Source organism: Nicotiana sylvestris, chromosome 5, assembly GCF_000393655.2.
Source record: "Nicotiana sylvestris chromosome 5, ASM39365v2, whole genome shotgun sequence".
Lineage (NCBI taxonomy): Eukaryota > Viridiplantae > Streptophyta > Magnoliopsida > Solanales > Solanaceae > Nicotiana > Nicotiana sylvestris.
The window spans coordinates 62859798-62877237 of record NC_091061.1 but is presented as its reverse complement, the minus strand read 5'-3'; positions in this window follow the sequence as shown (position 1 = coordinate 62877237).

Genomic DNA, 17440 nt, shown 5'->3' with positions numbered 1-17440 from the left:
CCTTGTGTGCAGATTTAGGTATTTATACACCTGGTAGCGGGTTTTGGCCGATTGGAGGCAGGGTCATCGAAGTTTAGCAAGGTAGCTACCGGCGTTCGCAGCATTGCTTCTCTCTCTCTCTCTCTCTCTCTCTCTTCAGTTGATTAGTCTGTATTAGTACACTTCAGACTTTCGGTTGTATTTATACCCTAGTAGATGCTCGTGACTTGTGACACCCCAGTTTGGGTTGTGTCGGGTTGTATTTCCACTACCTCTTATCATTAAATCATGTTTAGACCGCTTTTATATAGTTTAACTGTTTTAAAAAGGTGAATTGGGTTTAGTTGGCTGGCTTTGTCTTCACGAGAGGCGCCATCACGACCGGGTCGGGGTTTGGGTCGTGACATAGGCGCCTGATTGCCAAAATTTTAACTGCTTTTCCTTGGAACTTGACCTGTTTCCCTTATTCTCCAGGTGGGCTCCTGATTTCCAACACTTGCACATGTTTTTCCCTGAGACTTGAACTGCTTCTCCTTGTTCTTCAGGTGGGCGCCTGATTTCCAACACTTGCACTATTTTTCCCTCGAAACTTGACTTGCTTCTCCTTGTTCTTCAAGTGGGCGCCTGATTGCCGAACTTGATCTGTCTTCTTTTGAAATTGCTTTCCCTTGAAACTTGAATTATTTTCCCTTATTCTCCAGTTGGGCGCCTGATTGCTGAACTTGAGCTGTCTTCCTTTGAAATTGCTTCCCCTTGAAACTTGAATTGTCTTCCCTTGTTCTCCAGGTGGGTGCCTAATTGCTGAATTTGAACTGTCTTCCTTCGAAACTGCTTTCCCTTTAAACTTGAATTGTCTTCCCCTGTTCTCCAGGTGGGCGCCTGATTGCTGAAACTTTCTGTGTTCCTTTGTTTTCCATATGGGTGCCTGCAATCAAAACAAACAAAACAAACGAAATTTTCTGCCCCAGTTTGCACTAGGAAGATTTATGAGTTGTTAGCAATATTGTAAACCACTTATACTATTGATACAATGATGAGAGTAAACTAAAGATTAGACTAGGATATGCGTCTCCTATGAGTAAAACCAAAAAAATTTGACTAGAAAATGCGTCTACTAAAAATAAAACCTGAATGAACCAAACTAGGAAGTGCGCCTCCTAGGGGTGAAACTTGAATGAACCAAACTAGGAAGTGCGTCTCCTATGAATAAACTCTCAATTTAGGAAGTGCTTCTCCTAAAAGAATAACTTGAAAGACCTTGACTAGGAAGTGCGTCTCCTACAGGTAAAACATCAATGAACCAGACTAGGAAGTGCGTCTCCTAGGGCCGAACTTAAATGACTCAAAGTAGGAAGTGCGTCTCCTAGGGGTGAAATCTCAATTTAGGAAGTGCGTCTCCTAAAAGAAAAATATAACCTGAAAAACCCAGACTAGGAAGTGCGTCTCCTAGGGGTGAAACTTTGATGACTCAAACTAGGAAGTGCGTCTCCTACGAATGAACTCTTAATTTAGGAAGTGCATCTCCTATGGGTGAAACTTCAATGACTCAAACTAGGAAGTGCGTCTCCTATGAATGAACTCTCAATTTAGGAAGTGCGTCTCCTATGAATGAACTCTCAATTTAGGAAGTGCGTCTCCCAAAACAAAAATATAACCTGAAAAACCCAGACTAGGAAGTGCATCTCCTAGGGGCGGAACTTCAATGACTCAAACTAGGAAGTACATCTCCTAGGGGTAAAACTTGTAAGACCTTGATTAGGAAGTGCGTCTCTTACAGGTAAAACTTCAATGAACCAGACTAGGAAGTGCATCTTCTAGGGCCAAACTTAAATGAATCAAACTAGGAAGTGCGTCTCCTAGGGGTAAACTCTTAATTTAGGAAGCGCGTCTCCTAAAACAAAAATATAACCTGAAATACCCAGACTAGGAAGTGCGTCTCCTAAGGGTGAAACTTCAATGACTCAAACTAGGAAGTGCATCTTCTAGATGAAACTTAAATGACCAGAAATTAGGAAGTGTATCTCCTAGTGGTAAAATCTCAATATAGGAAGTGCATCTCCTAACGGGTAAAACTTAAATGACTCCAAACTAGGAAGTGCGTCTCTAGGGCTGAACTTAAATGATCTAAACTAGGAAGTGCGTCTCCTAGGGTGAAATCTCAATTTTAGGAAGTGCGTCTCCTGAAAGTGTATCCTGCAAGACCCACACTAGGACGTGCATCCCATAGGGGTGAAACTTAATTTAGGAAGTGCGTCTCCTGAAAGTGTATCCTGAACGACCCAGACTAGGAAGTGCGTCTCACAATGGGTAAAACTTTAATGATTCCAACTAGGATGTGCGTCTCCTAGAGATAAATTTAAATGACCAAAACTAGGAAGTGCGTCTTCTAGTGGTGGAATTTCAATTTAGGAAATGCGTCTCCTAAAATAAAATATAACTTGAAAGACTTAGACTAGGAAGTACGTCTCATAGGGGTAAAACCTCAATGTAGGAAGTGTCTCTCCTACAACATAATATGACTTGAAAACCTAGACTAGGAAGTGTTTCTCCTAGGGGTGATGTGTGATCTTCTCAATAGCCTTTGCGTAAGCAGAATTGGGGCATTGCACCTAAAACAATTCAAGTTTCCAAGCTTTGATACGAACATAACTTTCGTCCCTGTTTTAGAGAAAGAAAGCTTGTGAGTTTAAACATGGTGGTTGGTTTGTGGCCTTGACTTTGAGGGAGATTACTCCTTCACTTGCCATGATAACTTTGATTTCACCTTGAAAGATATTGCTTGTTTATTGACTAACCACTTTCTTTGTCACCCTTATCATAGAAAATATCTCTGATTCATTCAAACTCAATACCCTCTATCTGTTGCATTTTGCTCATGAATTGACATTTACCGAACCTTTGCATTCCTCATGAATCCCAAACCAACTAGTGCGCTTGCTGTTTTTTTCCTGACGTATGCCACTGGCCTTGGCCTCGAGGTCTATTGCTCCTTCATTTGCCATGATAACTTTGATTTCAACTTGAAAGACATTGCTTGTTCATTGACTAAACACTTTCTCTGTCACCCTTGTCACAGAAAATACTTCTGATTCATTCAAACTCAATACTCTCTATTTGTTGCATTGCTCATGAATTGAACTATACCAAACGTTTGTATTTTACATGAATCCCAAAACACGTTGATTGTTGCCAACTCAGTGCGCCTACTTGTTCTTTCCTGACTTATGCCACTTTGATGTGCAAGACATATTTTGCTTTGTGCAATTGGAAAGCTGGTGGCAAATTTTGAAGTCATGTCTCACTTGTTCTGACCAAACAAACTCAGGAAAAGGAAGTAAACAAGACAAAAGGAACATAGTAAATGACAATGGAAAGAGATGATTCCTAATCAAGAAAACTACAAAGTAGAAACTTATCAGATATGGATACCAACTCTAATGCCCATGACATACACCTTCGGATTAAGTGGCCTAAACTGTCAAGCAAGTCTGATGTTCAACTCTTGTTATCCCCCTAAACCGTGAAGTTGGGCTTCAATGCTCCAATTAGCCTATCTGATTCACGATCCTTATTCGACTTGTGGTGCCCGAAGGGTCTTCACCATCAAGCCTCTCTTATTTTACGCTTTCTCTCAACTTACCACCGCCTTATGGTGCGTGTGAAGGTTTTCACCAATAAGACTCTCTCATTTTTTTGTTTTCCTTGTGTAGAACAGAGTGTTGCCCTTGATGAGAATCATACCTCTAACTCTCTTGACTTGGCGCTACTCAAAGATTGATCGGAAGGTCTTTCTTTGGACCGTAATGTAGGCTTTTGGATATGAATAGAAACAAAGGGTATCATAAAGGCTCAAAAACAGCTTAAAAGGGCTCAAAATTACAACTTTTAGAATCAGATCTCTTACAACAACCACAACTTCTGCCCCAGTTTCTTTTCTTGGGGACTTTTGAATTTTTATTTTGATGGGACCGAACCATGAGGCTGCCTACGTATCCTTAAAAGGAATCAGGTCGAATGTAGTTCATGACATATGAATTGCTTTGTTGCTGTTACTTTTCTCTTTTTTCTTTTCCTTTCTCTCTTTTCTCTTTTTTTCTTCTTTTTTTTTTCTTTCTCTTTTTCTCTCTTTTTTTTCCATTCTTTTCTTTCTCGTTTTCTCTTCTCTTTTCCTCTTTTCTTCTTTATTTACCTTTTATGTCTGTGTTTTTGAATTTTGCTACTGATTCCAAAAGAAGGGTATGAAAGAAAACAAATAAGGCTTAAAAGGGTAACAAATGATAAAGTATTTAGATAGCAGAATGAAATGCCTTCGTCATTCCAATCTTCAAAACATGCTGTCACACCTCCTTTTTTACCTGCACCCCTGGAAGGGGTATAAATGAGTTTTTCCAATCAAAGAACAATCGAAACGGGATTTATTTATTTAAAATTCAGAGTCGCCACTTGGGATATTTATGGTGTCCCAAGTCACCGGTTTCAATCCCTAATCGAGAAAAAGATTGACTCTGTTTAACAGTCCGCAAATCAGAAATCCGGGTAGGGAATTCTGTTAACCCGGGAGAAAGTGTTAGGCATTCTCGAGTTCCGTGGTCCTAGGACGTTCTCTCAATTTTTATTATTGGCCTAATTATCTGATTTTAAACATGTTTAATCCTATGTGCAATTTTACCTTTAACCGCTTTATTTAATTATTTTTTTTCAAGGAAAATTGCAATGTCATTTAAAATATGTCTTGAACCACGTCACATAAATGCACCCACGATTCGCAACACATTTTATCCGACGTTAAGATTTGGATTTGGGTCACATAAATGCACACCCGAGTTTAGGAAAGTAAATTATTAAAATAACGCGCCTAAAGCAACTATGCGTTTTTAACTTTGCGAGGGCCATGAGAATTTGCTAAATTGCGCGCCTCGAATTCTGAGGGTTAAACAGAACTTAATTAAAACAAGTGCCATGCAATTGTCATTTTTGTTTGGCATGATGCACCTTGATTCTAATTTAAAAGAGTTTTCAAATTATATTTGGAGGGCCATGGACTATTTATTATCTACTACGGTTCACCCCTAATCTACTTTGAAAAAGAAAACCAATTAATTAGATAAAGAAAGAAAATTAGAGAGCCTCTATTCATTCGAAATAAAATTTCAATCTACTGGCTAATTAGAAAAACATTGAATTAAGGGAATATTTAATTTAAGAATCTAATTCACAACTGGTTTCAAACTTGACCCAACGAGCCTAATAACTTTTCAGAACCCAAAAGCTGCTGAAACCACTGATGGATTAGAATGACCCAAAGAAAGCCCTATTCACGATGCAATTGTAAAACAGGTGCTCAAGGTCGAATCTTTGCGGAGCCCAAACATATTCAACTTGGAAACTAAGCCCCAAATTATGATACCAATTCTAAATGCCTTTTAACCGATACCTTCTGAGAATAGGAAATTATCCTATTTCCTACCTACTTAGCCTTCCAATTTTAAGCATCCTATCCCGACATGAATAACACAACTCAGCATTAAACAATCAGGTAAGCATGCTTGATTCAGCTTTTACTAACTTTAAACATGACTCTGAACCTTAGCTTCACCAATGGGCATGTTCACAAGGCAGAATATGAGTGAATAGATACAAGCCGATATTTAGCAATTCACTGAAATCAAATGGCTACCCAAGCTAAGACAACTGGTCTACAGTATAAGCTAAACATGGATTTACAACCCAATGCATTACACTAAACCTTTATACAAAACCTTAATAAATCCTTTAACTAGCACTCACTTAGATTTGTTAAAAGAAAACTAAGTAAATAGAATCCATAGTTCATACATCAATACAAATGCAAACTTACTACTGCAGACTACTCTTCACACACGAATTCAGAAAACCTAACTGACATTTGTATTTCAAAACCTAACTACGTAATATTGAAACAACAAGAGAAACATGGGAGGTCAAATTCAAATGCAGCTTCCATTCAACCAGAATTTCGCTAGAATTACATGTCCAGCAGTCATGCTATACTCATAAGCCAAAGAAAACTACCTGAAATTTAAAACAACACGGAAAATGAGGAAGCAACAGCAGGATAGTAGCAAGAATAGTGATCAGCAACAGAAACAACTAGGTAAACCAGTTTTAAACCAGGAAACGAAGTGCAACACTCACGAAAATGCGGCCAGAACTTCAAGAACCAAACATTTTAAAATACCAAACTCAAATCATTTTAGCCTAGATAGACCGGAAACTATTTCAAAAATTTAAAACTTTGGAAATCAAATCAGAGCTCAATGGAACAGTAGCCAATTTTTAGCAGTTTCAGTTTTTCTTTTCTGATTCCCTCCCTCTTCCCTTAGGTCTGTCTGTATATACTCTCTCAGAAAGTTCTCTCCCCAATCTCCTAAGCTCTCCCTTCTATCCGTGTGTCTGTCCGTGTGTGTCTATTTAAAGACTAGAACCAACTCCCTTTTTCTTCAGATCTTTTCCCTTTCCAGCTTGTATATTCCCTTCCCATGTGTATCCCTTAGCAAAGGTCCATAAACAAGTGTAGTTTTCACTATCAGTACCCTTTTCTATTTTTTAATTCATTCCACTACTTAGTGCTTTCTTAATTAATTCAGTAATGCGATTTCTACCCTATCACCCATTTAGCCGCTTCTCAAGTTAGGTGACAATTAAACAATTCCCACTATTATCTTAAAGTTCCCCTTTTTAAAAATTGAAATTCATGGACCAAGCTGAACCCAATTCACTTCGTTTAAGGCTATTCGATCTTTATACAAACAAAATATATTAGCAGACTACTTAATAGCTCTTAATACTGAAAAATGAAATAATTCCAATCTTTCAACGAAAATTATCAGGAATCAGTTCAAGAACTACTGTTATACGAGTTTAAACTTCTGAGCAACTAAACAAAAAAACCAATTGAAATCAACAAACAACCTATTAATTCGAAAAAAAAAATAAAAAAGAAAATCATAGAACAAACTGACCAAATAACCTTCTAATAACAGAAAGGAGTAGAAGAAGATAATAATAAAATAAAAAATAGAAAAAATTAAAACCAGGAATACCTACCAAAATTGATTGAACATTGTCTCAAGCTAGACCTTCAATGATCTTTGCATTTGTGGCCGGAATAGACCTTAATCGAGTATTCTCGACTGAGAACACACAACTAAGGTCGATTTTGACCTCAAACCTTTAAACACGTAATGACTTGGATTTTGGGATTTTAGGGTTCGTTTCTTTAAATCCAGATTCGAAGGATTCCCGGGACATTCGAGGGATAAGGTTCATGGATTCGGAAAGAGGGGAGTGAGGGGATTCTATGGTGTAAAGATGGAGGGGATTGGGTAAACTAGGGTTTTGGGTTCAAACTTCGATCGAAGATTCGACCAGTTCGGCTGCGATTCGAAAGAAACGGTTTGGGGATTTGAGATTATGAGGTGAAGGAGAATCTCCAGTGTTAATTTGTGGTGGTTTGGGCAACCGGAACCGCCGTGAGGCGATTTCCGGTGGCGGAGGGCGGTGGTGAGACATGGTTGTCTCTGAAGCAATGAGAGACACAAATGAGAGGGGGGGGGTGTTCTGATTTTGGGGGTAGGGGGTCGTTTAGGGTTTAGTATTATTAAAATGGATGGTTGATCTCGAGCCGTTGGATTGAATGGAATCAACGGCTGTGATTAATCTCGGCATGAAACGACGTCGTTTTGGTTATGCTAGGTCGGGTCGGGTAGGAGAGATGGGTCTAGGCTGGTTTGGGCGGATAATGGGGTGGATTTTGCTTGGGCCTGGGTAAAATGAGAGATAGCCCAACAGATTTTACTCGTCCTTTATTTAATTCTCTTCCTTTTCTATTTATTTCAAACTATTTTTTGAAAATTAAAACTATAATCTTAAATTAATTTATAAAACCAAATCATCCTATCAAAATGCTAATTAACTCTAAATAATAATTATTACAAATAATTAAATGCCAAATTAAAAGAAAATCACAAAATTTTAACATTAAAAATAAAAAAAATACAAAATACGTTTTTTTGGGATTTTTCATTTTTTGCAAAACAACAATTTACTTAATTAATGTAAAAATGTAAAACTAAATTCTAAATGCAGATGCTATATTTTTTGTATTTTCAATGCATTAATAAAATTAAAAATGCATAAAATATGCAAACAATCAGGAAAATTGCACAGTAATTCCTAGAATAACACATAATTAAAGAAAAAGACATAATTTTGAGAATTCTTTTGGATTAATTCATGTGAGGCAAAAATCACGTGCTCACTGTAAGCACGTGATTTTTGACCCTCCCCGAGAATTTTCACTTTTTTAGCGTGAATATGTGAAATTGTGTCTAGTATAGCTATTTTAACTATTTTACTTTATTTCGTTGCAAAAAGAAAAATCACAAAAAATATATATATAATTTTAGTTTATGTATTTCTCATAAACTTGAAAAATACAAAAAAATTGTACTTTATTTTGGTACTTTATATAAATTCGAAAATTACAAAAAAATATAGTTCTATTAATGTTTGCAGTCATTATAATTTTGAAAAATACAAAAAAATATTACTTCATATTTTTGTCTTTATTAAAGAACGAAAATTACAAAAAAAATATAGTTTTATTAATATTCTATAGTCATTTTAACTTTGAAAAAATACAAAAAAATTACTTCATATTTTATCTTAATATTTAAAAAACGAAAATTACAAATAGTTTTATTAATATTTTGTAGCTATTTTAAACCTTGAAAAATATTTAAAAAGATATAGTTTTGTTTAAATACTAGTATTATTTTGGTAGTTATTTTGCTTACATAGGACTAGTTAAGCAACGTGTTCCTATTTCTCGGGTCCGGGCAAAAGAATAATATTCGGGTTCAAACTACCCGGTTTTAGGCCTAATTTTCGGACCTAACCCATAATAAACCGTGTCCAGGACACATGGGGAACCCCACCACGCGTTGGGGACATATGCCTCGAACCCCACCACGCGTGGGCTCATTTTTCTGGGCAAAACCCAGTACAAAACACGGACAAAAAGCCAAGGGAAAGGGGGGACTTTTTTGAAAAAATTCTGAACGACTACTGTTCAATCTTCTTCTTCAACAAGAAGAAGAAGAAGAAAACCCTACGAGCTCACTCCTCCATTACTACCAAAAACCAACCCTTCCACCACCCAAAACCACCATAAACAACACCTCCATCACCACCAGTCACCTTCCCCGGCACCCCTACGGTCGCAAACCCTCCCCGACGCCGAAACAGCAGCTTCCCTCCCGTCACAGCCTCACAGTCGACGAAACCAGTCCCAAAACCAGCGTCAAACTCAGCGAAACCACCTCCTTCATCACCCAAACCAGTCGAAAACCCTATTCCAAACACCAACACCAAACAAGCTTGTTCGTCGCCCCAGCTGCCGGAACCACCGGAGCCCCGTCGAGACCCACCACTGTTTCCGCCTCCTGCTGTCCACCATCGCCACCAGCTTCCAACCAGCCCCCATGACCATTTCTCCTCCCCCATCGTAACCAAAAACCATTGTCGCCCCAGCTCCCTCTCCGCCTCTCGACCCTACTGTCGAATGCTTGCCCCGACGACACCAGCCCCCTCATCATCATTTTCCGGTCGACAACCACCCAACCCAGCTCCTTACTCGCATCCAAACGACCCCTTTCTGTGGCATGTCCTCGAGCTAGCCTACTGCGTTGCAAAACCCAGCAGTAGCAACAGTTTCGGTCCAAGCTTTCTATTTCATCGAGGTCGTTTGGTCGTCTTTGGTTCGTCGAGGTCCGGTACGTTGAGCTTGACGTCGAGGTTCCGTCGTTCCGTTATTGGAGAGGTGTCCGACAGTTGTCGGTCCAGTTGGTTGTTGTTCTTGCTTCAAACAGGTGCATACACATTTCCAAACTTGTTATATTTGCTTAAATGGAATGAAATGATATGGATTTCCTATGTACTGTTTGTGTATTGGATTGTTGAATATCGGATTTCCTATTCTGAAAGGGGTTAATTACTTAGTTTGTCTTAATAGTTGTTTATACATGTGGTAGTAATGTTAAAATTTTCGTAGCAATTTTAATTCGGCAGAAAAATACACGCTTCATCAAACGAGTTCAATTTATAACCCATGAGCTTGTGAAGTAGCAAAAAAGAAACGTAGTTATTTTAGTCTTGCCCTTTTTCTAAAAAAAAAAAAGAAAAAAAAAATAATAAAATAAATAAATAGAAAACGAGACTAGCTTCGCCAAATAAAAATGTACAGATTGCGAAGCCCTCTAAATGTATATATTAAATACTTAGATTCCGGGACGAGCCGTTTACCAAATTTCACGGCCCTACCCAAAATAATAATGCGCTAGTTGCTTTAGGCGCGCCTTTAATAATGTTATCTCCCTAAACTCGGGTGCACATTTATGTGACCCAAATCCAAATCTCAACGGAGTCGAAATGTGTCTCTAGTCACGGGCGCATTGATTGTGGCGTGGCCCGAGATGCATTTCCATGACGTTGCAAATTCCTTTAAAAAATAAGAATGAGATGAGCCTCGCCGAATAAAAATACAAATTGCGGGGCCCTCAGTAAATACTTGTTTTAAATTACTTAGAATTCAGGAGGGCCGCTTAGTGAATTTCGTGGCCTTCCCAAAATAATAACGCGATAGTCTCTTTAGGCGCGTGTTTAATAATTTACTTTCTTAAGCTCGGGTGTGCATTTCATGCGACCCAAATCCAAATCTCAAAACATCAAATAAAATGCGTTCCGGATTGTGGGTGCATTTCATGTGACGCAGTCCAAAGACGTGTTTTAAGCGATGTTCACATTCTTGTAAAAACAATAATAATAAAGCGGTTAAAAGTCAAAATTTGCACATAAGTTCATACTTGTATAAAATCAGATAATCAAGCCGAATATAACAATTGAGCGACCGTGCTAGAACCACGGAACTCGGGAATGCCTAACACCTTCTCCCGGGTTAACAGAATTCCTTATCCGGATTTCTGGTACGCAGACTGTAATATAGAGTCATTATTTTCCTCGATTCGGGATTAAAATTGGTGACTTGGGACACCCTAAATCTCCCAAGTGGCGACTCTGAAATAAATAAACAAATCCCGTTTCGATTGTCCTTTAATTGGAAAAAACTCCCTTGCGCCCCCGCGGGTGCGGAAAAAGGAGGTGTGACAGCTCTGGCGACTCCACTGGGGATGATAAGAACCACTGGTTCAGGGTTAAGAATTCGAGCTTAGAATAATTGTTGTTATTTGGCTTTATTTATTATCTGATTTTTACATGATATATGCTTAATGTGCTAAATGATGCTTTTACCGCTTTAATATTATCTGAATTGTGTATATAAAACTGCTACGAAACCCTTCTTTCTGAGTCTTCTGAATTTATGGTGTACACGTGCGCGTGACCCACCTTTCTGTTAAAGTCATACCAAATAAGACGGAGTTGGGACAAGTAACTAGGTCGGGCAGACTTTCGTGCTCCCGGTACGTTGCCCCCGCTTCGGCTCAAACTGTCCGTTTGGGTAAGCCAGGTCTAGAACAAATACCCAGGTTATGAACTTAGTATAACAAAGCCACATGCCGGATCCCTAGTAGGAACGTTTATTTGCATCATGTGCATTTGACTTAGGGGACTCAACACAGGGGTTGGGTCCGTCTAGGACAAGCAACCTGAAAATAATAGACCATCTTTTGGCATCCTATGTGCTACATGTTGTACTTATTCAAGGGTGAATGGGTCGTTTGGCGGACCAATAATAGTTGCGGACAAATAACACACCTTGTTAGGTTGATCACATTTAAATAAGAAGGCCGCACGTTTTTCCAGCATGATGTTATTTTAATCAAAGCATGGGGAACATTTGTGGAATCCAAGAATTCTTGGAATTCCCTATGTCCCCCACGCTTGCTTTTTGGGAAAGCACATGGGGAACATTTGTGGAATCCAAGAAGCCTTGGAAATCCACTATGTCTCCCACGCTTCATTTTTGGGAAAAGCACATGGGGAACATTTGCGGAACCCAAGAAATCTTGAAATTCCCTATGTCCCCCATGCCACATTTTTGAAAATATAATAAATATAAAAAATAAAATATATATGTATATATATATATATATATATATAAAAAAAACGTTGAAAAATTCAAAAAAAAAAAAGATTTTGTATGTTTTCATCATCATCCACAAGTTAGAAATAGTGGAAAAGAGGAAAAAATAACAGTTTATAAATGTGAAAAAAACAAATGTCCAAGTAGTGTCGAAACTCTGCCGAATTTTTGAGAAAAATATATGTCTTATTAGTTAGTTTTATTAACAACAAAGGAAAAGTAGAAAAAAAATCATCATTGTTTTGTTTTGGTTTTCAAAAAAATAGTTTGTCTTGCCATAAAAAAAAATAAAAGTAAAAAAGGGTCTTGTTTTAAAAATATGTTTATTTATTTGTTTATGAAAATGCTGAAATTATAATAATCCAAAAATACTTTCCATTATTGATTTCTTTAGAAATTCTTTCTAATTGTTTTAAAAAAAACATGTATATATAATAAAAAAAAATCCGAAAATATTTTGATTCTTTTTCAAAATTGAAAAGAAAATTCAAAATCCAAAAAAAAAAAACATTTTGAGAAGCATTCCTTTTATTAAAAGCAAAATTCCGAAAAATATTTTCTTCTTCTTTAGAATAAAGAAAAAAAAAGAGCAAATGAAAATTCAAAATATATCTTAGAATTGTTTCTTTCAAAAAGAAAATCAATCAAAAATAAATAAATAATAATAATACTTCCTTTCTTATTTTGAAGTAGTTCTTTCACAAATCTCAATTAAAAAAAAAGAATGTGTTAGTTCATTTTCTTATTCATTATTCGCCCGAACTACGCGGGTTTGATTCTCACCGGATGTGAGATACGTAGGCAACCCTCATCGGGTCCAACCCCACCTTTTGCTAAAATAGCCAAAAATCAAAAATTTTAATCTTGTCATAAATAAGTCGGGTGATGTCCAACCCACCTTTGCTAAAAAGCCAAAAAATAATAATAAAATAAAAGTAAATATATGTCAAATTTTAATCTTGTCATAAAGAAGTCAGGTGACGATGTTTTATCAAGACATAGCCGAATGTTCCCGAAAGGGACGCCGGAAGGCTGACTTTGCATAAACAGCCACCTTTGGGTCATTGTTTTAGATTTGGTCCAATTGACCCACACAGCCTTAAAAGATCTTCGTCCCCGAGGCGCTGAAGGGCCGTGTTTGCAACACCACGTTTTCATTGTAATTTGAAAAAAAAAAAAACAAACAAAGAGTCAGCGGTCAGGTGAATACCGTTTGAATTTTGTCATAATAAGCCGAGTCAGCTTCGGCCGCGTCTTAAACCGTTCTTGCCGAAATAGCCTTAGAGTATCTTTCAGTTGTCGAAGGGTTATTTTTGTAAAAGAATGGACAAGTTTGTAAAGCGTCATAAAATAATCCTCCTCGGCCTCAAAATTCATGTGAGAGTTGGAAAGGGCCACGGTTGCAAAAACAACCATTTGGTTAAAATTAGCAAAAGGAAGAAGGAGGTTGGCCATTTGTTTTTTGAAGTTTGTAAACCTTTTGATTAAAATAGGCGGGTTGTTTGATTTTCAAGTTGGTAGGTCATCTTTAAACCTTTGAAACCCAGTTTGTTTTAATATGAAAATTGAAAAAAAATGTTCATTATTGTTTATCTTTTATTGTCCGAACTACGCAAGGTCTGATTCACGCAGGGACGTGATACGTAGGCAATCTCCATAAGATTCGACCACCACTAAAATAAAAAAAAATAAAAAAATATAATAATAAATAAATAAAAGAGAGTGTGGAAGATTTTGAGGGGGCACAATCGTCTAACTGCTTAGGTACATTGTATCTCTGATATATGATTGTCTGTCCAATGCCCTAACACTAACGTGATGACTTCCCTTTGATGTGTCCATATATAGAAAGTGGTTGGTTGTGGTAACTCCTCCTTGCAAAGCAAAATCAAAGGACAATGGCTCAGAACCGCAGAACCGAGTGGGTCGGTACCCATGACCGACAACAATTGATCGAACGGAACAACGAGTTGGTAGAAGAAGTGAAAATGCTGAGACAGCATGTGGCAGACATGTATCAGGCATGGATAACAGGAAAAGCACCACCCCCTCCACCGCCAAGTCTCTTGAACTCGGTCAATTCCCAAGCACCCAACACCATAATGGAAGATCCCCCATACTCTCCATCCCAACCCACTTATGGCAGCCTTCCCAGCTACCCGAGTAGCTCCATCACTCCTCAATGCTTCTCCGCTCCCCAACACCACTTCTTTCCCCGCCATACTTCACTTTCCAGGCACCCGGCTCCACAAAATGCCTACCCACCTACACAAGCCTACCAAAAGCCACCTGGATCAGGTTTCCGGCCCTGTCAACATGCAAGAATGAAGAGGTTGCTGAAACGAGGAAAGGCTCTCACCCCCATCGGGGTATCTTATGCCAGTCTGTTTGAAAGGCTAAGGCATGCTGGTTCGATTGAGCCACTCCCCGCATGTACTATAAATCCGCTTGCAAGGAGCTTTGATCCGGCAGCACGATGCGCCTACCACTCCAATGTCGTAGGGCACAACATTGAGAGCTGTCATAGCTGGAGAAAGGAAGTAGAGAAAATGATCCGAGAAGGGCGGGTTGCGATTAATAACAGTGACATGGAGCACTCGAACCTCCTCGAGAACTTGCCTACGGAGGTTGATGAGGTTGAAGCTGGTAATATTGATGCAAAGCTCAGTGGCTAAAATGCCAATTTTGATAAAGTGGGAGGACGTTTTGTTCCTTGGTCAGCAAGAGAGAAGCTTGTGGTGGCTCATTTTGTTGTCATTTCTGTTGTTCGGATTATTAGGGTTATGAGTCGGATGTTGTCTTATCCAGTCTGTTTTTAGGATTTTGTTCTGGATTGTTTTGTTTGTTTTGTTATTAAAACCATTTCGCCGGTAGTCTAATACAAAGTCCGGTCTTTTATTATTTCCAGTCACCTTTTGTTTAGTCCTTTTTACCATTTTTGTTCAATACCGATTCTAGGGACATGACATGCGCACCCAGTTTGGGCCTAATCTTAAAAGTTAATCATAAAACCCTGGAAAGGCGATTCAGACCATTTAAAGGAAATAAGGACGGTTGAGATTATTCAGAGCTCGAGTCATGTGGAACTGGGGCAAGTTGAACACAAAGAAAACCGTTAAAAAAAAGATTCGCCTAAATTGGCATGAGGGTCGTTCATAATAATGAGAATGAGAGTGTCGCCAACGGTGCTTTAGAAGTGACAAATGAACAAACAGATGTTGAGTATAATTGTCAAGTCCAGCACCCTCAAAAGAGACTACAAATTTAAATTGTGTTGTTTGCACTTGGCATGTTTTGAAGACTGGAATGACGAAGGCATTTTGTTCTGCTACCCAAACACTTTATCCTTCGTTAGCCCTTTGAGCCTTATTTATTTTCTTTCATACCCCTCGTTCGGAATTAGTAGCAGCGATTAGAATACGCAAGCATGGCAGATAAGAGAAAAGAAAGAAAAGAAAACAACAAAACGGAAAAGAAGAATAAAAGAAAAAAGAGAGAAAGAAAAAAAAAACGACAAAAGAAAGGAGAAATGAGAAAAGAAAAAGGCAAAAGAAAAGGAAAACAAAGATAAGAATGAGTGAAAAGAAAGTCACAAGAAAAAAAGAGGAATTGGGAACCACGTTTGACCTGATTCCTCAAAGAGGATACGTAGGCGCTTCATGGCTCGGTCATAGTTTTGAAAAAAAAAATGAAAAAAACAATTAACATATCCCCAAGCAAGAAACTGGGGCAGAGGTTGCGGTCGTTGCAAATAAATCTAATTCCGAAGGTTGTAACTAATAACCCAAAAAATTAATGTATTTTTGAGCCTTTTATACCCTTTCTTTCTGGCCTGTCCAAAACCCCCGTTACGGTCCAAAGAAAGACCTTCCGATCAGTCTTCAAAAGTTGCCAAGTCAGACAAATGAAGAGTCTTACCGGCGAACATAACATTCTGTTCCACAGCAGAAAGGACTCTAATCTCCAGCAGAAAGAGTCATACCGGCGACACTCCAAATCCCCAGCTGGAAAGTGATACAAATGAGAGAGTCTTATCGGTGAAAACCTTCACAGGCACCATAAGGCGATGAAAGCTGAGAGAAAACCAAAATGAGAGAGACTTGATAGTGAAAACCCTTCGGGCACTACAAGTCGAATAAGATTGAGAATCAGAGGGGGAATCGCCAATGGAAGATCTTAAAAGATGATTGACGGCAGAGGATAGGCCACATACGCATGTCATGGCCATTAGAGTCGGTATCTGCGTTTGATAGGTTTTTATTTATAGTTTCTTTTGTAAAAGAGTCATCGTTTCCTTTGTCTTTTATTTTGTTTCTGTTATCTTTCTCCTTTCATAAAAAATTTCCCCAATAGAGTCTGTCCGGTCAGAACAAGTATGAAATGACTTCAAAATATGCCATCAGCTTTCCAAGATGAGATCTGACTAGTATATCCGAATGGTATAGTCAGCAAGGAACAAGCGCGAGGTCAGTGTCAAAAAAGATATCCCCAGCAAAGGGAATTGACAAAAGGATTGACGAGCATCAAGAGGGATATCCTTGCCAAAACCAAGGTTATAAACCTCAAAGACAAGGCCCGTGAACAGAGCAAGGAGAGCAGTGAGCATGATTTGGCGAAATCCATACTAGACTAAAAGGTCGGGAAAATGCCAGTTTCCGAGCTATGCCACAAAAGAAGATGGATATCCCCAGCAGGAAGGGACTATCCCCAGCACATAATATCATCCCCAACAAGTTGTGGCAACGCAAAGCAAGGAAGGAAAAAAGGAAAAGCCATCCCGTTGGGAGTATCACAACCAACCACCATGTTTTAAACTAACAATTTTGTTTGATTTGAAACAGGTAAAGGAAATGGCATTGATGCCAGAACTGCATGCCACAAGGGATATTATCAAACTGGGGCAGAAAATTTTCCTTCCATTTAGAAAATTTTCTGGAAGTCTGATACCCCCAGCTGATAACATTTTACCCCCCAACAGGTAAGTAAATCAAGGGAGGTAGTCTTTGAAGGAAGAAGCTATGCAAAAACAAAACAAAAACAAAAAAGGGAATATAAAAAAAAAAGAATAATAACAAAAAATGGGAAAGGAAGAAAAGGAAAAGTTCATCCCAATCCCCAGCAAGTATGCGAGGTAAGACATTTTCAAGTCTTAAAGATATTTTGGGTTCATCCGCCCTCAAATAGGATCTGTCGGGTTCATCCGCCCTCAAATAGGATCTGTCGGGTTCATCCGCCCTCAAATAGGATATGTTGGGTTCATCCGCCCTCAAATAGGATATGTTGGGTTCATCCGCCCTCAAATAGGATATGTTGGGTTCA